The sequence below is a fragment of the Anser anser genome (genome assembly GCF_964211835.1).
Source record: "Anser anser genome assembly, chromosome: 3".
Classification (NCBI taxonomy): Eukaryota; Metazoa; Chordata; class Aves; order Anseriformes; family Anatidae; genus Anser; species Anser anser.
The window spans coordinates 51,737,011-51,759,252 of NC_139722.1; the positions used below are offsets into that span (position 1 = coordinate 51,737,011).

Genomic DNA, 22,242 nt, shown 5'->3' on the forward strand with positions numbered 1-22,242 from the left:
ATTTTTACAACCTAAGCAAAGTCTAAATAGCTGCTTGTAGTGGTACAGTAAGGATAAAAGAGAAATATTTTCACACCATTGTCTAGACCCCAAAAAAACTACGCTCAAGGCAGAATTTTAGGTGAACATACCTGTTGGGTATTACACCTCTGACACTGCATCTTTGTAGTTTGTATTTTTTATTCCTGAAATCCATAAGGATAAATCCTTTATCACTAAATATTTCTTGTGTCATATATCTAGTTAAGCTTTCTCTGTTGGACTCCCGGTGAACAACTTCACTAAAGGTATCTGAAACTGAACAGAATTCAGAACTGAGTGCAACTTTGGGATGCAGATCTTCTGTCTAATGGGATATAAATAGAAAGCAAAAGCTATTCCACTTTATGTAAATAATTGAATGTTTGTTTGGTCAGACAAAGAATGTGATTGCATTTGTTGGAAGCATAGAAATGTAACAAAACCCCAGTTCAATTGTGTGTGTTGAACATAAAGTGAAAAATATTGCTCAGGAGAGATTTGAAAAAGACCTAGAGGAACACTCAGTGCCCAGAGTCAGAAGACGTTATGTAATGCCCTGCTTCATACAGAAAAATAGAAAGTAAACGGACAAGGTCCTAACGTGAGATTCAGACACCTGAATCAGGTGCATTTATTCTCTGTTACTGAATGCAAGAGAATAAAGTATTTACTAACATTTGCCATAGTCAGTGAACTGGGAAGCTTAATTCATCTATAGAAAAGATTGAGGAACGAATTATACAGACATCTCTCTCAGGACTATTCTGACATATTGTTGTGCAACTAAAATTTAGACTTTGAGTCACTTTGTTACTTCAGGCATCTACATAGTATTATTTCCTCCTAAAATAGCGATAGTCATCTTCACAACAGTGGAGAAAGCCCTTTTCCAGGCAGTGGGATAGCACATTTCCACAGCTTCTGCATCTACCAGAAGGAGTAGAGTGGAAGTGATCTAAAAGGAGTCGAGTGGAAGTGTTCCCATCTTGTACCAGGGCTTTATATGCCTTCAGGGAATTCAGAACTCTCTGTTGTAGATCTTTAAGAACAGTAAACTTCAGTTAATTTTTTATAGCTTTCCAGATCATCTTACTGTTTGTGAAATTATATTGTTTTTAGAGGAATGATAAGCAATTCTGTACTTGCTTAGTCTGTAAGGAAACGTGTCAGTTCAGTAACACATAGACTTCTGCACAACACTGAGCCTCTAATGGTGCTGCAATGGCTGTTAATCTTAGTGCCTTAACAGTTTCTTCAGCAAAGTAAAACAAGCATTAGAGAATGGACAAAAGCGATACAATTGGAGGCCATATAAAATAATTGTCCTTCACCCACTGTCAGCCAATACTTTCACATTGTTCATTGGTAAGTGGTTGTGGGGTAAGTGGTTTGTTTGTTTGCTTGCTTGTTTTGACATATAACACTTATCCTATGCTAGCTTTACCACCATGGGTGTAGGCAGCTTGCCCTTCTAATTTATGCTTCCTTGATGATCCAGAAATTGCAGAGATCCTCTTAGACAGCCAATTCTCCCTTTTGTGGTTGTTTCATAATAATTGTCATCTGTAACAGATATCTATTACAAACCAGGAGCCTTGTTTTGATTTTGCTTGCCCTCTTGTAGATCTGAAGGAATGCTATTGTGACATCTAATGCATCTAACAACTATGCTATTGTCTTACTACTTAACATTTGTTTACCAGTAGTCCTAGAGGCAACGTGAAGATATGAGTTCCACTAAATGAAGTACTCTGCAGACAAAATATTTCCCTGCTGAAACAGTGTGTAGTTTAAGGACCTGTATCCCAAGGGACACTGCAAAGATAAAACAAATTAACCGAATGTATGAAATTAAACTGCATTTGTTAAAATATACCAAGGCCTTGAGGTTCCCCTTTAGAAGTCGTGTACTCAATCCCATTTAAATCCTAGAGGAGTTAATTACAACTTTCTTGTGTGTTCCTTTTGCAAATTTCAGCATGCAGCTGAATGCAGGGGAACACCTTCAGCCAGAACCTCACTGTAAGAAAAGGGAAATGACTGCCTGTTCAGGCTGTGAGACTGCAGGATCTGGACTTGGAAAGACATACAGGGAGACTAGGCAAATAATACAGGCAACAGGCAAATTATAAATAAAACAGAATAAAATAAAGTAAAAGAAAATATTAAAAAGTCTTTTGCCTTTAGTGTGTTGACCCTTCAGTTTATTTTCTTGACATGATCTTTGTACAGACATAAATGTCTTTTTTTTTTTTTTTTACCATATTCAGGTATGGATTTACTGAAGGAGTGGAGGGGTGGTGGAGGGGGGTGGAGGAGGGTGTATGGGAGGAAGATCCTAAACAGCCTAATGTGGAACTCAGAATTCTTTGAGCGGTATTTGAAGAGTCCTTAAAATCCACATCAACTCCAGATAACTATGTATATACACATATATATATATAGTTATATATATATAGTTTTATATATATATATATTATATTTTTTTTTCTTCTGGAAAAAATAATAAAATAAATTAAAAAGATAAATGATAAAACAAACTCCAAGGCAAAGGAAGTCTCATACTGAGCTGAGAGCTCTTCTTAGAGAGAACCTTGTCACTAAGGTACTATGCACTACCATATAAATACATTTTATGGCATTTGTTGGGTCTGGGGATGTATGTTGTTTTGCATACATACTGCACAGTATTGGCTGCAATAACTGAAGTATTTTTCCTCTGAAACCTGTGAACTTTTCCTGGCTTCATGAATTCTCATATTTCAGTTCCTAGAACATGAAGACAGAATTACACTTATTTTTTAACGTGTCCATATTGTGTTGCAGTCGATATTAGAAGATAACAGAGTGGCTTTCTGGCCTTAAAAATCTGGCAAAATATGTTCAAAAGAAAAGGATAGTAATGACATAGTTACTCAGCTAGATATCATTGATTTAGGTATTGATTTGGACTGAGATTGTTGCTCAGATAACCTGAGTACATGAGGCTGGAGAATGACTATTAGGATTTATAAAGTTTAGGACCTGGTCATAGATATGCATATAATATGTGTATATATTTGCACATATATGAGGACTTACATTTATTCTGTAGCCATGAGTTTCTCTTAAGGCAATATATTTTGGTTTGAGTAAGCCATCTTCCTCATCTTATGGCTTTTTCTTCAGTTTCAAATTACCAGAGGGAAATGATGCAGATTTCTGAGATCTAGGAAGCTGAGAATACCAAGATGAAGGAGAATATGAAGAACCCGAGAAAGTTACATAACTGGAGATACTTTTCAAGAGAAAAATATGTTGATTGATTTAAGATCAATTACAAGAAAGAAATGATATACCTAACATTGTGGTAGGAAATAACATGTATGTTTCTCCTTTGGTTACTGAAATTCTTAAATCCTTCTTATATTTGGAAAAAGTGAAGGCAGTGAGGAAGATTTCTACTCATTTCCCTAAAACAAAGCTAATATCTGGTTATCCTAAGAGCAATCAGCATAAATGACTTCATTAGTTTAGTTGTCTGAGTTGTCTCTCTGACATTAATCCAAGGTCTAAAACATTTTTTACAACATCAAGTTTTTGACTGTTTTTTTTTTTTCAAAGCTTCAATTTATTACATAGGTAAAAGATAAAAAGTACTTTCACATCAATTTCAGCACTCTGCAATTTTAGATATTATTACATGCATTGTGAAAACCTAATCTCAAAACAAGGACCCATACTTTACAACTGGTAGTGGGTGATTATGAAAAAACATATGTGCACAGTGGTGTAATGATCCTACCAAAGCAAAGTGGAAAAATCCTAAGTCCATCCTAAGAAAAATATTAGGATTTCCATCAAATCCACAGTAACGTATCCAAACAGTTCACAGCTTCAGCCCTACATACTTTAAAAGATCTCTCCTTTAAGCATGATAAAACTCATAGGACAAAAGGAAAAGTGTCACATTAAAAAGATGTACTTTGTAGAAATAGCTAAAGTGCTTCTCTTTTATAACCTGCGACTATGTCCAGACTCATTGAAATATTAATTATTAAACAAAAGGAGTTTCAAACTATAAAATTGACTTACCTGTACAAAGTCAATTAGCATAATTTTTCAGTGTTAAACCACTAGTGCACTGCCTATGGCTTATATAATGAACACTGTGCTTCAACGGCATTGCAACTGTTTTTTTCTGTAACCAGATGTGCATTGCTGTAAGTGTGGCTTTCTCTGTGACATATCTTTTCCATATGTTTAGAGAATTTAACAGTTCATTAAAATATCACTCAAAAGAGTGACTGTTAGGCTACAGTTACGCCACTGAAACAAACAAACAAACAAAAACTAAACATTAGTTTGTATCTACCAACATAACAAAACTGCAAATACTGTGCACTGCATGAAAAAAGGCAGAGGTGGCTGCTTCAGCTGGCTGAAGTATATAGCATACTCATTATTGAGAGTGCATCCATAAGCTATTTGCATGTTTGCATGGCCAGAATCATGCACTATCAAAAATTTGTTAGATTTAAAGTAAATGTATCATTTACATACATATATCTTTCGTGCGCACACTGATTTCGGCTGGGATAGATTTAATCTTCTTCACAGTAACTTTTATGGTGTTATATTTTGGATTTGTGACCAAAACAGCGTTGATAACACACCATTTTGTTTGTTTGTTTGTTTGTTTTTTATATTGCTCTGAGTAGTGTTTTCACAGAGTCCAGGGCTTTTCTGCTTCTCATGCTGCCCAAGGAATTCTGAGGGTGCACAAGAAGCTGGGAGGGGACACAAGACAGGACACCTGACACAAAGTGGCCAAAGGGACATTTCATACCATATGGTATCTTGTTGAATAACACAAGCTGGGGAAAAGGAGAAGAGAGGAGATGTTGAGAGTTACAGCATTTGTCTTCCCAAGAAATTGTTACCCATGATGGACCCTGCTTTCCTGGAAATGACTGAACACCTGCCTACCCATGGGATGTAGTAAATGAGTTCCTGATTTTGCTTCGCTTTCAGGCACAGCTTTTACATGCCCTACAAAAATGTCCTGAACTCAACCCAGAAGTTTTCTCATTATTACCCTTCTGATTCTGTCTTCCACCCCACTCTGTGGGCCTTAGATGTGTGCTGGGTTTAACCCACAGCAGTGCACAAAGAGAGTAAGAAAGTCAACCAGGAACCAGGTTTTAACATAAGCCTTTGAAATATCTGGCAAAATTCCATGGAAAAGTTCCTAAAATAGTGTGTGTGGGGGGGGGGTTGGGTTGATTTTTTGTTTTCATTGTTGGTGGTGGTTTTTTGTTTGTTTGTTTTTGTTTTGTTTTTCAGTTCTTTTGGTTTCAACTGGTTTGCACACTCAACACATCTTCCAATTTCAGTCTAAGCTTTACTTTCCAGTTATGATAAAGGCAATCAAAAATGTTCAGGCATTGGCTGGTTAGAGTTCAAAACCACTGGGAGAAACCAGTTTCTCTTGACACTATCCCAGACCTTACAGATGAGCAAAAGAGAACTTTTATCCATTGTTATGGGTTTTTTTATCAGTTTTCTCATATTCTGCCATTTGCATCAATCTGACTTACACAGATATCCTCTTCTGCTCTATATTTTAATTTGTTTTGTTCCCAGATGGTATATCATACATTTTGACCCTAAAATTTGGTTTTCATCTTATACTATAATAAAAATAAAACAAAGAAAGAAGGTTTTCTGGCAACTTTCTCTTTCATACTTCCAAAAGGGACATTTAAAAGGTGGAGTGGTATACATCAGACAAAGATCAACCAAAGGTTCCACTTTAAGTCATTTCACTTCCTTCAACTCTACATCAGTCCAAGAGGATGAGTTTTTACCTTAAGGCTCTGTTTATCTAATTAACCTTTCTAAATTATCTGATTTTCCTTTGCAGCTAGAGCCTATATCAATCTTAAAAAATATGTGTCTTATTAGGGTTTTAAGCAACAGATTTATAATATATTTGTCATACTGAGGGAAAATAGTTGCTGCTCAGGTACCATTAGAGACTAAAAGATGTCACGGACTTTTTTTTCATCCCCTTGTAGCTGTAATAATCACAGTTCTAGAATTTCTCTGTGAATTCCTACTTGAATGGAATATTTTTAGAAGACATTAGCAGGCATGTAGAACAAGTAGATGATAAAACAACTTTTGTCTTTGTTAGTTCATTAACATGAAATGGAAATTATCTCTTTCTAAATGATTATAGTTATTTTTTCACAATTTCTGTAAGCACAGCCCAGATTTTTATGGTATTCTTATAACTTTTAGTAAAACTTTATTGACCAAGATGTGTTTTGCATTTAAAAAGGCTTTAAGACCTGCAATGTTTTAATATTTAACATTTTTTTCATGTTACATAGAGATACTAAGAAAAATGTTGTAAGCAGGTCCTTGGCCACGTGGTTCTTATTATCGCCAATGAGATTCATATGGCTAAATCACCATTTTGACTTTGGATACTTATATGTATGTATACACATACTGCTATGTTTTGCTGGAGCTGTTCCTCTCTGGGAAACAAGAATACTTATTCCTACCTGAAAATCTGCCAGTATTTGCTGAATTTTTCTGAAGATGTTTTCAGGAAAATTTTGATCCATCAGTGATTTCACTTCACTTACTATTCTCTCTTTACAAATACTTCTCTAAGTAAGTTTATTTTGTGCATTTGGGGAATGAATGGCCATTTTTCACACTAAGAACATGTTCAAATAATAGTCATTCACATGTGTTAACAGTTACGGTCTTTTCTAAAAAGAGATATACAGACACCACTATGTGAACTAACATACTAATTGAGCACAATGAACAAAGGGTCGATTTTCATACAGAACCACCAGCAATGAACCTATGGGAATATTTCTCTACTGTCTGTGAAATTATTTGGCATGATAATTATGATCATGCATACTAATCCTGCATTGAAAACAGATCTATTTGAAGCATAACAAGTTCCACTCCTAATTATAGTTCTCACCCATCTTACCACTGGCCAGTAGAGGATCAGTTAGGAGCTTGTTAGGTTGCTCTTCTTTCAAAATTCAAAGGAATCAGGCTCAGGCTGGAACAGAAAACCTCACTCAAAATTCACCACAGTGGTTACAGGTTTTACTGCTCCCAGTTTTTGGTACCATCAAAGGTTACAGACTCTTCTAATAAGGAAACCAAAAAACCCATGTACTTTTATTTCAACTGCTCCATCTCACAGGCAGGTCTTTTAGTTTCAGTTACTGATGAATGATTCACATGCTGCCTTCTTCTGACTCTGTGACTGACAGGTGAATTGCAAAATATCTACTGGAAAATAATAGTTTAAAATTTTTGATATAATTTTTCAATGAATGTGAGTCATATTTCTTCATTAAAGTGGCTTTAATGTTCAACAACTTGCAAGGTAATTCAAGAGTAGAAACTGTTGGGTTTTTATTACTACTGGTAATCGATAGAGATTGACCTCTGAAACTTACATACTGGGGGATAGACTCCAAACTCTTCCTTGACTCATTTAATGAAAATACATCTACCTTTTCTGATTTGCTTAATATTCACAGAGGCCAGTGAGGTCAACATGAATCACAAACATCTGGGACATTTAAAACTTTTACTATGATGTGAAAGGATCCCAAAACAACCATTGTGAAACTACCTTCTCCTTGCTTTTATTCTGAAAAGATTTTGCCAGATGACACTAGTGATACTACTTGATGTCTAAAAATGCACGTTAAAAAAACTCCACCACCAAAAACAAAAAACAACCAGAGCAACTTTATCTTCAAATACAGAAAACTTGGTGCTTGAGATATGGTAAATAAAGGCTTGAAGAGACATCTGTCTCTTATTGGAGAATCTTTGTACAATACGTCCTTTTTTTTCTTCCTGCTTTCCCAGTGATTAACTTCTGTTATAAGCTGACAATGCTTTTTTCTCCAGTGCTTGTAAAGCTTAGCTATGAGTCTGTTCCCTGTTGTAGACAAGATAGACAACTCCTCTTAAGAGTATCACAGCTGCCTTACTTCTACACCTATCTGCCCCATGAAGTTTCTCCATGCCAAGCCTAAGCTGCTTTCAGAACATCTTACACTCCTCTGAGATGCTTACTCCAACCTTGACAGCAGCAACAAGTTCATGGCTCATGAAGAGCTTTCCTCCCAGCTGACCACTTTCATGTTCCTTTAATGGTATAACCCGTCTGCAACATTTACATAACAAACTGAAAACAAACACATTAAACACTTTTGCTTGCTATTATAAGGTGCCTAAATATTTATTCGGGAACTAAACATCCAAAAAGGACCAGCTTTAAGGATTAGAAATCCAAACAAACTCCCAAAAAAGCATGCGCTGTAACTGCTTCTGTTTGAGTAGTGGTCTGACGTGAGACTAACACTATAAGCAATCTCTTTTGTCCCTGACATGTCTTCACCAACACTAATACAAAGAAGCATGCTCACAGGGCATGCTGGTTAGTGATGAACTACTCTTTTTCTGCATGGGGCCTACAGAAGCCAAAGTCTTCCCTTCCTCTGCAGGTGAAACCAGGTCCCATTCCTGATTATCTGAGGAATTTGCTTTCACTGGCTCAATTTCATTCCCTCCTTCTCTCTGATGAACAACCCACCACGTGTAGTTATAGAATAATTCAGGCATGATATATTCCCTTCCTTCCCTTCCCTTCCCTTCCCTTCCCTTCCCTTCCCTTCCCTTCCCTTCCCTTCCCTTCCCTTCCCTTCCCTTCCCTTCCCTTCCCTTCCCTTCCCTTCCCTTCCCTTCCCTTCCCTTCCCTTCCCTTCCCTTCCCTTCCCTTCCCTTCCCTTCCCTTCCCTTCCCTTCCCTTCCCTTCCCTTCCCTTCCCTTCCCTTCCCTTCCCTTCCCTTCCCTTCCCTTCCCTTCCCTTCCCTTCCCTTCCCTTCCCTTCCCTTCCCTCCCCTCCCCTCCCCTCCCCTCCCCTCCCCTCCCCTCCCCTCCCCTCCCCTCCCCTCCCCTCCCCTCCCCTCCCCTCCCCTCCCCTCCCCTCTCCTCTCCTCTCCTCTCCTCTCCTCTCCTCTCCTCTCCTCTCCTCTCCTCTCCTCTTTCTCTCTCTCTCTCTCTTTTTTTTTTTTTTTTTTTTCCCATCCAGTGAGCCTGGTTTTCTGCAGCAGAAACATCTTTGGCTGCATCAATTACGCAGTCTTGCAACAATTACACAAACATTTAGATTATTTACTGCACTGACTGAGTACAAAGTGAGAAAGGGAAACATTCTCCCTATAATACTGACAGCAGATACCACATTCTTGAGAATGATTTTTTCTTTTCTTTTCAGGCATTTAGCTTCACAGAAGTTCCAACATTTATAATGAAAAAGTTCTTCTTGTTCCTTCTCTCTCCAGTGCAAGAGGTTTCCTTTACCACAAAGAAATCAATGTTGCAGACAATTTAGTTTCAAATCTTCCAGGGAGAATCTTCCTGAAACCTATTATTACTATTACTTTATCCACATTTTCCTGTAGAGTGTGCTAGGCATTATCCATGTACACAAGATCATAGAATCATAGAATCATAGAACATCCCGAGTTGGAAGGGACCCATAAGGATCATCAAGTCCAAGTCCTGTTCAGAGGAGGACAGGAGTCCTAACAGGAGTCCTTACTCCTGAAGACACCATTTAAATGAAACAAATGGTCGTTTCTGCCAACAATTTTTCCCTAGTGGTCTGACCTACCTTCCCTGTCTGCATATCTTTCCTTGGATCCCATTTCTAACCATCTTGATTACTCAGCTTCAGGCCGTTAATTTTGGGGTTTTGATGCACACTTGGTACTTGTAGTATGTCATCATGCCTATTCCCTTTGGAACAATTATGTTGTTTGTGTTATTGTTTCAATAAAGAAAGATTATAGGATTGTCTCAGGGTTATCTGCTGCAAGGTCCTAAACAAGAAATTTGTGAGTAGATCTTTTAGCTCACCAGCCAGACACAGCAAAAATGAGGACACAACTAAAACGGTTAATTTTCAAATTTGGGTTTACTCATTGACATTTTCTTGTCTCCATGCTCTCCCTCTCTCACTCCAAACACATCAAGATGAGTTAAAGATTTCATTTTTCTTTTTTTTTTTCTCCCTCACAAATAGTTTAATTCTCCGAAAATATATACATATATTCCTACAGAATAAAATCTCCACTATTAAAATTCCCTCATATCCAGAAATGAGTATCAGAACTTTAAAAATCTTTAAGCTGAGTGAGTTGTTTCTTTGTCTTCAATGGTATTCATTGTATGGTTCCAGTTAATCAGTTAGTTGTCCTAACTGCCTTGTTTTTTGTTTGTTTGTTTTGTATCTCTGTAATATCTCTGCAGCCTGGTTATTATCTTTTTGATAATACAGTACCCAAATTTCAACTAACTATCCAAGGTATATTTCCTGCAGGGCAAGACAAATAGGTATTATTATATTCCTCCTCCAGGGCATGATTTCTCCATGGAGACGGTTTAAAATTATATTGGTGATTTTCCGCCATATCATAATGCAAACTCCTACTATATCTTGTTTGCTGTCTAATAACACCTCATAGCTACTTTTGGTACTCCTGTTTTCCAATTTCTCTTCTGCAATAATGCAGGGTTTTTGAATTATTTCCTTTATAGCTATCAACTTACACTTTGCTAATGTTATTCTCTGTGCTTATGTCTAACAGCTCTGGGATTTCTTTCTAATTTTCTGTGTTCTCTGTTCTTTAAATTTATACTGTGTGGAAACTCACTGACAAATTTTCACTCTTTCCTTAAAGAATTTGAAAAGCTGAACTAAAACACACCAGTGAAATTTCTCAAAATGTAGAAATGTCAGTGCAAGTCAATTTTTGCTAATTATAATTACTTTTTTTTTGTTGTTGTTCACTACTTCTATCTTCAGGTTATTTCTCATCTTAATACTTTTTTTTTTTTTAATCAGTTCTGTGAGTAGCACAGTGCTCACATATGCATGCGGTACCTACAAAATCACAATCACATGCTAGGAAAGTATGAGAACTATAGTTTACTGGGTTGTAATTTGTATTTGCTTTCCAATTTTCAACTATCAAATTCATAACGAAGCAAAGAAGACTGGAGAGTCCAACAATGTCAAGGAAACAACATTAAAAGAGAATAAATAAACAAACAAATAAATAAATAACTAAAAATAAAACTCCAAATGAGATTATAACAGTGAGAAAGAGACTAGGATTAAGAGTGAACATCAGCTTCTGGTGTATATGGAAGATTTTTAAGGCTTCTGTGGGGACTACATTCTGATTGAATTTATTACCTCAATTACCTCACCTCACAATTACATTTGTAATTTGGAAGTCTGAAGTTTGCAGGTCTGAATTTCACTCCCGAGCTTTGATTATCTCCTTATCGATTTTGTACTATTTCATTTTGGATTGCTTTCTGTAAACGGTGATTCTTTTCCCAAGCTAGACTGTAATTAATCTTTTACAAATTCTGTATCAGATACATCTTGATGTACTGAAGGTAGAAAAACAATCAGTACAGTAGTGTGTTATCATTTACAAAAGCAACTGGCTGTAGCCAGCAGAAAAATGCTTGACTACCCAATGGAAGATTGCCATTCAAATAGACAGAGGAAAAAAACGTTAGAGAATTTTTATTATTATTTATTTATTTTTTCCTGTTTCGTATGGTTCTAATCTGTGTGTCTCTTTTTCATTCTGCAAAACAAATGCTTGGCCACGGGTATACATATAATATTAAATGCTTCTGTATTCACAACTTGCAAACTTACTAGGAAATATTTTAAAGATTTTGATAATAAAACTATTTCTATAACTCGTCCATAGGATTGTTAATGCAACCACTATGTCTACACTGTGTATATCAAAATTAAATAAGACAGTTAAACCACCTTTGGGCCTACTACAAACATACCACAATAAAAATTAACCATTAAAGATTAAGTCTTGGATCCATCAAAGCATTTAACCACATACATAATCTTATGGAATTTATCAATTCAGCACATAATTAAGTCATTTACTGGAGCAGTTCTCCAGATTACTAGATTTTTGTTGTTGCTGTTTGTTTTTGTTTTTGTTTTGTTTTATTGTTTTTAATTTAGGAAATACGATTCACTAGTTAACACTTTATATAAATGCCTTCCTGTCCTAGATCTTGCACTAATTGTAGTACTGGAGCACACAAAGGTTCACCTCAAAAACTGGAACATACTGAAAGCATCCTATATGCATAAGCGAACTGATTGGTTGGACATTAGAAGAAAGGCCAAGAAGCATGGTGTTGAAGTTTACTTGTCTACCATTTGAATGTCAGCAGTGGCATGAATTACAGATACCACTGAATGACTGAACATCTGATCACTTCCTTTCACTTTCTAACTTCAGTTAAAAAAATATATTTCCTGAAAATTGTGCAGAGAGGAAAATTTGATGCTGAAGGCATCATTTTTCAAAGAGACTAGTTTCAAGGTTTCTGCTGTTTATGTGGGCAAATTCCACACACACCTTTAAATCTAACTTTTAGAAAATGTTAACTGATGTTTTTTTTCACAATCTGGCCTTCTCATATGTATTAAATGGCATACGTATTAAATGGCAATCACCCATGGCAGGGGATTTGGAACTAGATGATGTTTAAGGTCCCTTCCAACATGAGCCGTTCTAAGAAATGGGGTACTCCAACACTAAGGCTGCAAAATTATAAATCAACTACTTTCACTTCAACAAATATGTCCTAATTGTCTTGCGTCCACTAATATTTGAAGTTGACTGTGAAGTTCAGGCAATAACATTATATCCAAGCTATATATATTATATTACATCAACATATTTATAATACACAAATCCTTTAAACCGAAAAATAAATAAAAATTTAGAAGTCAGTAAGAGAAGAAATCCTTCTCCAGCTCTTTTCACTTTCTAGAAATTTAGGGTGATATAAAGCATATTCCCAGGTCCATGAATGTTATCACAGCTAAGATTTCAGTGCGTTCTTTGAAAAAGAAGTCGATCTGAACTATTCGAGTTTTTATTAGTGGAAAAATTGTAGCTGAACTCAGCTGATTGAATGCAAACCCAGACTGCAGAGACATTCCAACTACATGTGACTTCCACCCACATGTTTAAAAAATGCAGTCAGAGTTTTCTCTGCTTATTGTGGTGATTGTAATATAACCAGGAGTAAAATTATGTTGGCAATTTTGCCCTTTTCCATTGCAGAATACTTATATTGCATCCTTATTAAAACTTCCAAAAAGTTCCTGTTACCTTTACATAAACAAACTAACAAACATTGGAAGCAAGAACTTTCAGTCATTATTCCTTTTCCAGCTTGGGATTTTTGTTGTGTTGCACAAATAAAAGGAAGCATCTGTCCTAGTGTACTGTAGATTCAACCAGCAATTAACTTGTACAGATTCAGGCATGCTATTTCTGTTCTACTATGGAAATGGGTTTGGTAATTAAGTTGCCAACAGTCAATTCTGCAGATTTGGATGACATTCATATATTCCCAAGAATATCAGAGTCCTTGCTTAATTGGCCAATATTTCAATATTTAATATGACATACAAGTGCTTTTATACATTGTTCATTAGCAATTAAGATTTTTGAGACCATTTTACCCAGATTTCCTCTTCCAAAAGCTTTACTACACAGATGCTTCTACAAGATGCTACCAATTAAACACAAGGTAACATAGCTAGTAGAAACTCTTTTCTTAAAGCTGTGCAGAGGAATGTCCTTCCTAAGGGACATACCTTGCTTTGCAGAAATTTCTTCTTTAATTTCCAGGAACTGCAGAATTAGACCCATATGAGTACACACTCCATGAACATTGTGTGCCATCACGGTCACAAACTCTATTCTTCTTAGGACTCCTTTTCTGCCTTTACCTAAAAGAGGGAGGGCAGGCAATAGTATTTAGAGATTACAGTGTATAGAAAACAGCATGCCAAACAGACATTTGGGACTTTCCTTCGTGACATAGAATTGATTCTGGCACTAAAGGAGTGTAAAAAGGAGAGGGAATCAAAACCAATAAATGTGTAATGTCTTTATTCCTCAGCAAAGAACACTAATGAAAAGAAGCAAAGTTATTAGTGTGACTGTGATACAGGAAAATTTGCATGTATGAATATATTATATATTTTTATTTTTTTTAAATAGGACAGAGGTTGTTTAGCTGGAGGTTAAATGCTATGCTTGGTTGTCGAGTAACCAGGTTATAGCAATTCCTGCTATACGCAGTAAAATAAAGGTGTCTCTTTCATTTGATGCAAAACTGTTTTGATGACATATAAAGAGAAAAATCAATATGCAGACTGACAGCTCTGCTTGTAGGCAAGCAGAGAAAATGGGACTTTGGTGACCAAATGGAGACATTCAACATGTAAACATGAACAACAGAGATGGTCACACTTCAGTCAGTGGAAGGAAATAGGATGAGATTCACCCTAGTCTACTAACTGATGTCAGAAATAGGCCACGTGCTGAAAATGCTTTATAAGCCTTGAATAGCTATATTCTGAAGATAAATGCAAATCTAAAACAAGGAAATGGTCATTTGTGCCAGATCTCAGCTTCCCTTACTATGTAGTAGTTAGGTTTGTGTTCTTGTGCTTTTCCTGGCTCCTGCTGAGATCAGAATTTAGAAGTGCACAAATAGTAGGAGAAATGTCATGTTTACAATTCTTTCCAGTGTAGCGAGAAACAGGAAGTGACAGAAATAGTATTCTTGGCTTATATTATAACAAGGGGCTTTCAGAAATGCCTTACGTTATGGTTTTGTGAGTTTGCAGAGTGGTAGAAATAAAAATCTAGGAAATCCATCCATTTTGTTTTTCCCTTAAGACAAAAAAGGTTTCCTTTGACAGGAACAAGCACCAAAAAGGAATAGACACACTTAGAAAACAAACTTATAAGTAAGCATAGATAAGATATAAGATATTCTTATAAGATAAGAATGCTTTGCTGGAAATATTTATATTTTACTCCTGGAAATTATACAAAATACAGTTTCACAGTGGTATCATTTGAAACAGGGGGTCTCTGCATGCTAAGATATTAAATGGAGGTCCAAGGTTATCCTCTCTGATGAATTTTGTTTAAAAATCCTTGACATATGTTGAAATCTCTTTCTTCCAAAAGTCAAACAAAAATTGGCCTTTCTAAAAATTGCACAAAGTTCAGAAAAGCTCTATCTTTATTAAGGTTGAAGTAATACTCAAAGTGTACAAAGAAGATTCTCTTTTTAACTCTTTAATGTTTGCATTACCTTATAGTCTACTATTAATCTGTAGCTCTTCAATGAGCATGCACAAAATATGCATTCAGTCATTCTCTCTGCCTAAGGACAGTGAAAGCTGTATGACAAGGTAGCAGTACCACCAACCTTCCATAGCTTGGTTTTTCTTAATGAGAGTTTGAGATGCAGTATAAGAGCATTGAACATACTGCTGGGACCATTTATCTCAAAGATAGAATACCTGCATTTCTTGCTTCAGTGAATGTCTGGTTTGGTTTCAGATGTAGTAAACAAAAATACCCCCCAAACTCTTACGCCTGAGAAAAATGCTCTTATAAGGCTGCTCCTTCACCACATGGTGCCAAAATTGTCTCTCCTCAGCAACACCTACTGAACAGCATGTGGGAAAATGCCTTAGCATGCTTTAATCTTCATGGGCCAAATTAGTAATTAGTTACTATTTAAACATCTGAAGTTACCCTGGTTTATTTCACTCAGAGTAGGTTAGAGACAGTTAATGCAGTCAGTCAGCCAACGTAAGGCTGGCTGTTGCCTCAGGGGAGACATGGTGAGGAGCAGCTGGAGAGGAAACCTCTCAGCACAGCTGAGTCTGGAAGAGAACAGCTGTCCTCAACCTCCTCCTGCTACAGGCAGATGGATGGGATGAACATGGGTGAGATACTCCTCTCCAACATGCAGTCTGACCTGTGAACTGATGAGTAAACGGGAACACCACAAGGCACCCTCCAGTAAGACAAGTCTTTTCTCTTTTGCTTACAAGTGCAAGGTCCCTTCCTTATTCCCTTTTACCTTCTCTCCCCCACAAAAAGAAGAGTTCCATTCAAATGGGATAAGTTTGTGCAAATAGAAACTATTTGGTGAACACTGAACAGTTTTTGAGAGTGTTTTTTTGAACATAACATCTTCAATATAATTTTTCTTGTTTGTTTGTTTCTGTTGTCTTTTCATATTTACAGCTGAAACATCAATGCCTTCACGCTTGTGATGACTTTCTCTGGCCACTGAAATGCATGACATACTTTTAGTTCTGTGTCCCTGTCATTATGTTTGAGATACTGGCTACCAGTGACTTCAGAAGGAGTCCGACACACAAACAGGTTGACCAGCAAGATAAAGCTTTGACCACTCCTTGGGTATTTGTTTTCAGGCAACAAAGCTGATGTGTTTCAAAACCACAGAAATAAAAGCCTTCTAAACTCATTGTCTTTAAAGTGAACCAAATGGATGAGGAAGGAGGAAGAAGGAACTGTATAAATTAATTTCTTTAGGTTTTCTCCTATGTCTCTCACCATCTACGCAAACCTCTTTCACTGCTGCTTGTTAAACACTTAAAACTAACTCGAACAAAGTTAACTCCTGCATAGTCAGCTTTATGCCATGTAGTATGTCCCACAAGTCATTATTTTGCTTCTGAACCACAATCCAAGTAATAAAAAATAAATATAAATAAACATCATTATTTTTTTATGTGGTTTTGTGGTTTTTATATGAATGACAGGCATCCACTTCATCAAAATAACTCTATCTAATTGACACATTTGCTAGGAAATTTGGAAGGGGCTGGAAGCTGAAGGACTGCTATTTCATTTCCAGAAATTACCATGATTGATGAAGATTAACAAATTATGGCTGCACAAGTTTTTCATAGTTTGTTATACCAATGAATTGAGAACTTTCAGCTAGAGGTTTAGCAGTCCAGAGTAAGTCATATAGACATCTAATTTTTCAAAGGTGTGATCTTTGAGTACACATTTTAAGCAAACACATATATTGAACCTCTCAAAACTTTTGCTCTGTAGGTAGAGGTACAGATCTGAATAGTGCAAAAAGAAAGGAAATGACGTGTGCATCTGCATAGGTGCAAACATAATCACGGAACAGAGGATGACCTGGTACATGGCTTGTACTGGTGGGAATGGACTTAAAGCCCAATTCTCCCCTTCCGTTGTCAATTTATGCTTGCTTTCTACTTTCCTTTGTTGTTCTCTGTTTTTGAACTGATTTGTTTTTAAGATGGGCTGCATTTTTTTCCATTTAGGAATGACTTTGTAAGTGAAAGAGAAGTCAACTGTACACAAACAGACACACAAAAAGCTTCTTTGCCTATGGGAAAGATTTTCAGGCTTTAAAAGCTGTTATTGCAGGCCAAAATAGCCACAAAGGGAGGGAAAAAAAAAAAGGCCAGAAAAGGAAACTTTAAAGAAAACCTTTTCACCTTTTCACTCTTCTGACTGTTTCAAGAGTCTGAAGTTCCATATAGTAGTTACAAGGAGGTGTTTTTTGTTTGTTTGTTTTTCTCCCAAAGACTTCGTCTGCAGGGTTATCAGCTGTTGGAACTTATAGGAGGTTTCACTTTTGCTTCTATTGGCTAAGCCAGCTCACCAAAAAAAGAGCACCCTTATTATGATGCCAGTAGTGCCTTATCTATATGAAATCTCTCTCAAGCATGTTTTAGCTGCTGAAAGTCTTCTTCTCTGGCCTTGACAAAAACAAAAAATAATTTCTGTAGTACTTCTCTCTACTGATCCTTTTTGAACAGTATTGTACTGTGATCAGTGGATAGAATAATGCTTATGGATACATTTCCACTTTTCTCAGCTGCCTTTCTTGAAGATCTGTATATAGTATTCCAAAGGTTGTTGCTTTTCACCTACAGTTTAGTACAGCACCTACTTTTTGAAGACTATTTTGTGACTGTGGTCGTTAAACTTGAACAGATGTCTCAGAGGTGAGTGATTTACTCCCTAGAAGGGCTTCTCTTTCTCTGTGTAGAAGGAAAGCTTAAACAAGAAGTTTGTTTCATGTGGTATAAAATAAAATAAAATATAATAAAAGAAAATAAAAGAAAATAATAAAAAAAAGACACTATGCACAATTATTTGCTATGTAGGAGCACCTTATGGAACACGGCAAATAAATACATACTTGTGGGAGTAGAAAGTATTCCCAAATATGGACTCTACGCTCAAAGACTAGGCATGTGATCTACTGCACAAACAAAGCTTCTTCATCTCCCACTTTTTTTCTTTCCCTTGAGATTGTTAACATGTTTATTTGTGTCCATCTGTTACTTTTATTTTAAGCTTATATTGCAATGGTGTGATTTATCTCCTGATTAAGAGACCTACATTTATGTGCCTGCATACATTTGTTTATAGGTGAGGTAGGTATCTAAGCTTCCATTACATTCATTGGAGAGCTCATCAGCAATATTAATATCTATTTTTGGGAGAGCTAAGTAGTTGCTTAGGCTCCACTGACAATACAGAACAAATTTCCATTAGCTCTAATTGGAGCTGGCTGTGATGGTAACTTTGGTACTTGTTGCAGACAGCTATTTGAAGACATCTAAGGTGTCTGCCCTTATCTGGATCTGACTCCTGTCCAATAGCAAACATATGTTTTATCCCTAGTGTTTTTGCCACCAGACAGCCTACTGAAGATTCATCTGTCTAAAAGATATAATAGCCTTACCAAATTAGAAAGACAAATATCCATCTAAAATCCTTGGAAAGTAGGGAAAGACTTTTTTCTTATGTGGCCTTTTGCTACATCTATTTATATATCACTGTCCCTCAAATCTCCTTTCTTAACCTAATGCTCAGGTTAGAATGGCGCTGGGTATGGTAGGACAGATGGGAGCTCATCTTAAACAGGATAGATATTCTGAGTTACTTTGTATACCTCTGAGTGATAGTTCAGACAGAATTAGAGATCTTGGTGTCTTGAGATTTTGTGCTGTGAAGTATTATATTTCCTACTTTAATCATAACAGGCATAATGGTTCCTGGAGTTCAGCAGGAATTAATTAATTCAATGCTATCCAGTGCCAAAGTAGTAGGACCATTTTTGTCTGTATATGTTTTTGTTTGTTTGCTTGTTTGTTTGTTTTATGAATTTTTCAGAGCTTTATTTCTCTCTCCAACCACAATTATTACAACAAATTTGATTTACCAAATTGCACCAGGTGACCTATAAATGTAAATCACTGACAGTCCATGCTGATGCAGGATCATTTCATGGAACTGAGAGACTTGACCGAGAGAGGAGGTAGCCTAGACTGAAGCAGGGAATGTGATGGGTGCTTTATAGGGGCACATATCACGTTGTATCATAACATATAATAATATATATTATATCATATCATATCATACCAATCATGTCAAATCATATCAGCAGTCATAAAGCCCCTGAAGTCCCATCCAGAAAACTAAAATCTGTTTTTACCAAGGCTTGTATAGAGGCACATCCTTTAGAACCATATCCTTTAGAAAACACTATGTTTTCCAGATGGGGTAGGAACGCATATTAAAGATGGATTTTTTAAAGGGTACTGCACAGTTATCATTAGCTAGGCCTAAGAAGTCTAGTGTTGTATAAATTAGAAAATAAATCCCATAATTTCTAGAAAGTAAATTCAATAAAATAGTGACATCCCATTTTTAGCCATTATTACAATTCTGGCTGACAATCATAACTGAAAAAACAGAACGCATGCAGATTACTATAGAAATAGCAATTAGACAGACAATTTTTTTTTTGCCAAGCAACATTTGCAGCTTGTCACAAGCATTTTTCTTTTACTTCCACAAATATCTATATTTAGGCTTATATATAAAGAACAAAGAAAAAGTTTTTCCCTTTGGATATTCCATTATTTTTTAGACAGAGACATTACGTACAATTGTGAGAACTAGGAAAACCCTAGAAAATCAGCAAGCAGAATGTAAATGGCTGACCTCCAAGATCATGAAACAAATCAAGAAGTCTTTTTCACTGCAATGAAGTATTTTTTTATTTTTTTATTTTTTTTTTTATTTGAGAAAACATTGGACTTTATTTATCCTGGATTCAATGCACTAATGATTAGGTATGAGAAGAAAAAAGTTATTACCTGTCCTGATTTAGGAGTCCACTAGATTATTCTTTAGAATTTATTTGTTGTCTTCGTTATCCTCTATGGCAAACTAATCCTCGTATGTTTTCATCTTGCCTTTCTTGTCGTGGTACATATGCAATTAATACCACCTTGTTCACATAGCTACAATGAGGTAATAGTTGCCCCTTGACAGATGGTGAACCAAGTGCAGAGTTGCACAAAGAAACATAAATACTCTAGCTGGTCTCTACAATAACTAACACCTGGTAATGGGAACAACAGCCAAGCAAGGTGACTTGTTTCCCCAAACCTGTGTACATCTGAGAATTAAATCCATCATTGCACAGAGACTTGGCCACTGGAAAATCCTGAGCATGGAGTAGGCCTAACCCTGCCCATTATGGAATTTAGGCCTTATTCCACAAAACAGTCTAGGGCCTTCTCCTGAAGGAGGAAATATGAACCTTTTATTTGAAAATAAAATGAAATGAAATGAAATGAAATGAAATGAAATGAAATGAAATGAAATGAAATAAAATAAAATAAAATAAAATAAAATAAAATAAAATAAAATAAAATAAAATAAAATAAAATAAAATAAAATAAAATAAAATAAAATAAAATAAAATAAAATAAAATAAAATAAAATAAAATAAACATGGGCTATAGGGAAGGGGAAAAAGGAAGCAGGAGAGAATAGAAGAAAAAAAATGTTTTTAAAAGAGACTAGAGGGAAGATTAACAACCCACAGACCTGTACACATTCTCTGATCTGTGCTCAAAACAAGTGATTGACTTGTTAGCATACCGAATGTCTTACATTTGTACTTCATGTTCCATATTGATATAAGAATTAGTATTAGAGATAGTAGGCATTTCTATTGTTAAAAGGATTTTTGTGGCTGTTTCTGAAATAGCAATTTATATATAGAATCTCAGAGAAAGGAATGGACTAAATTGCAATTATTTCACTCTGCAGAGCCACCCAGAGTTGTCTTTCTTACTAAGTGTTCATACTCAGGCACAATTCTGGGGATGACATTACTTAAAAATGAAATGAAGTATTCAGGCTGTTACAGTAGAGTGGATTGTTACTTCATCTGATGATCCATGATGCTAACGAAGCAGATGATTTTAAGTAGTACTTCTCATGTAATAACAATAATAAAATTGTAAAAGTGTAAATGACTGAGCAAGTCATCTTCTCCAGAAATCACATAAGATTAGAGTCACAATTACACCCCTTCAGTAACCCTTCACACCAGAGAAAATCCCTTCAATACCAACACTTAGAAGCTTGTAAGAAAATTCAAATGTGTTATGAGTGTTTCATTTGGTTTCTCAAACTACACTTGTCCTTTTCGGGATACAAAATCTTGAGATTGATGACAGTTCTCAGAAATTAAATGAACTAAAAAAAGTACAGAATAGATTAAGCAGAGAATAATAGTTTGTGATTTGTTTTCACAAAGCAGTGTGTGTTTAATTTCTTTTTTGCACACTACAAATCCTTCACTTGCTGTAAATTATGTCACATTGTGGCTGTCATATAAAAATAAGCGTGCATGACAATACAGTGACACCAGCTAGTATCACTGCAATTATAGTGGCTTGCATATTTTCATTACAAAATCTGTTTTAAACTCCTCATATATTTTCTAATAAAATATATACATCTCAAAAGCTGGAACCCTGCCAATTTAAGAATCTCATAACTCAGACAACTATGGTTAAAATGAAAAATGCATGCATTTGGCAAGCCATTATATTTTTAATGGACCTAGTTGCGGCTTTGCCACAAGTTTTGTGTGGGAGCTGTTTTTGTAGTCCTAGAAGCCAAGAATCAAAAAGGAAAGGGACTCTGTGAAGAAAATATAAAAGCACAAACAATCTTCTTAGCAATTCTTATCTGGGTGGGAGAAAAGTTAGACCCTTCTGTGGGCTGAGCCAGCAGCAAATTACAACATTCTACCCTTGCTTCAGCTCTCCCATCTCAGTGAGTAAGGAGACAAAGTCCAACCTACTTCCCGATGTTGTCGTCATGCTTGGATGTGAGGCAC

The 22,242-nt window shown here is 36.0% G+C and overlaps 1 long non-coding RNA gene across 1 annotated transcript in view; it reads left to right on the forward strand.

Annotated features, from left to right (window-relative positions):
• The window catches only part of LOC310897698, an 852,780-nt gene that overhangs the window by 83,450 nt on the left and 747,088 nt on the right, over positions 1 to 22,242 (forward strand). The window lies entirely within an intron of this gene.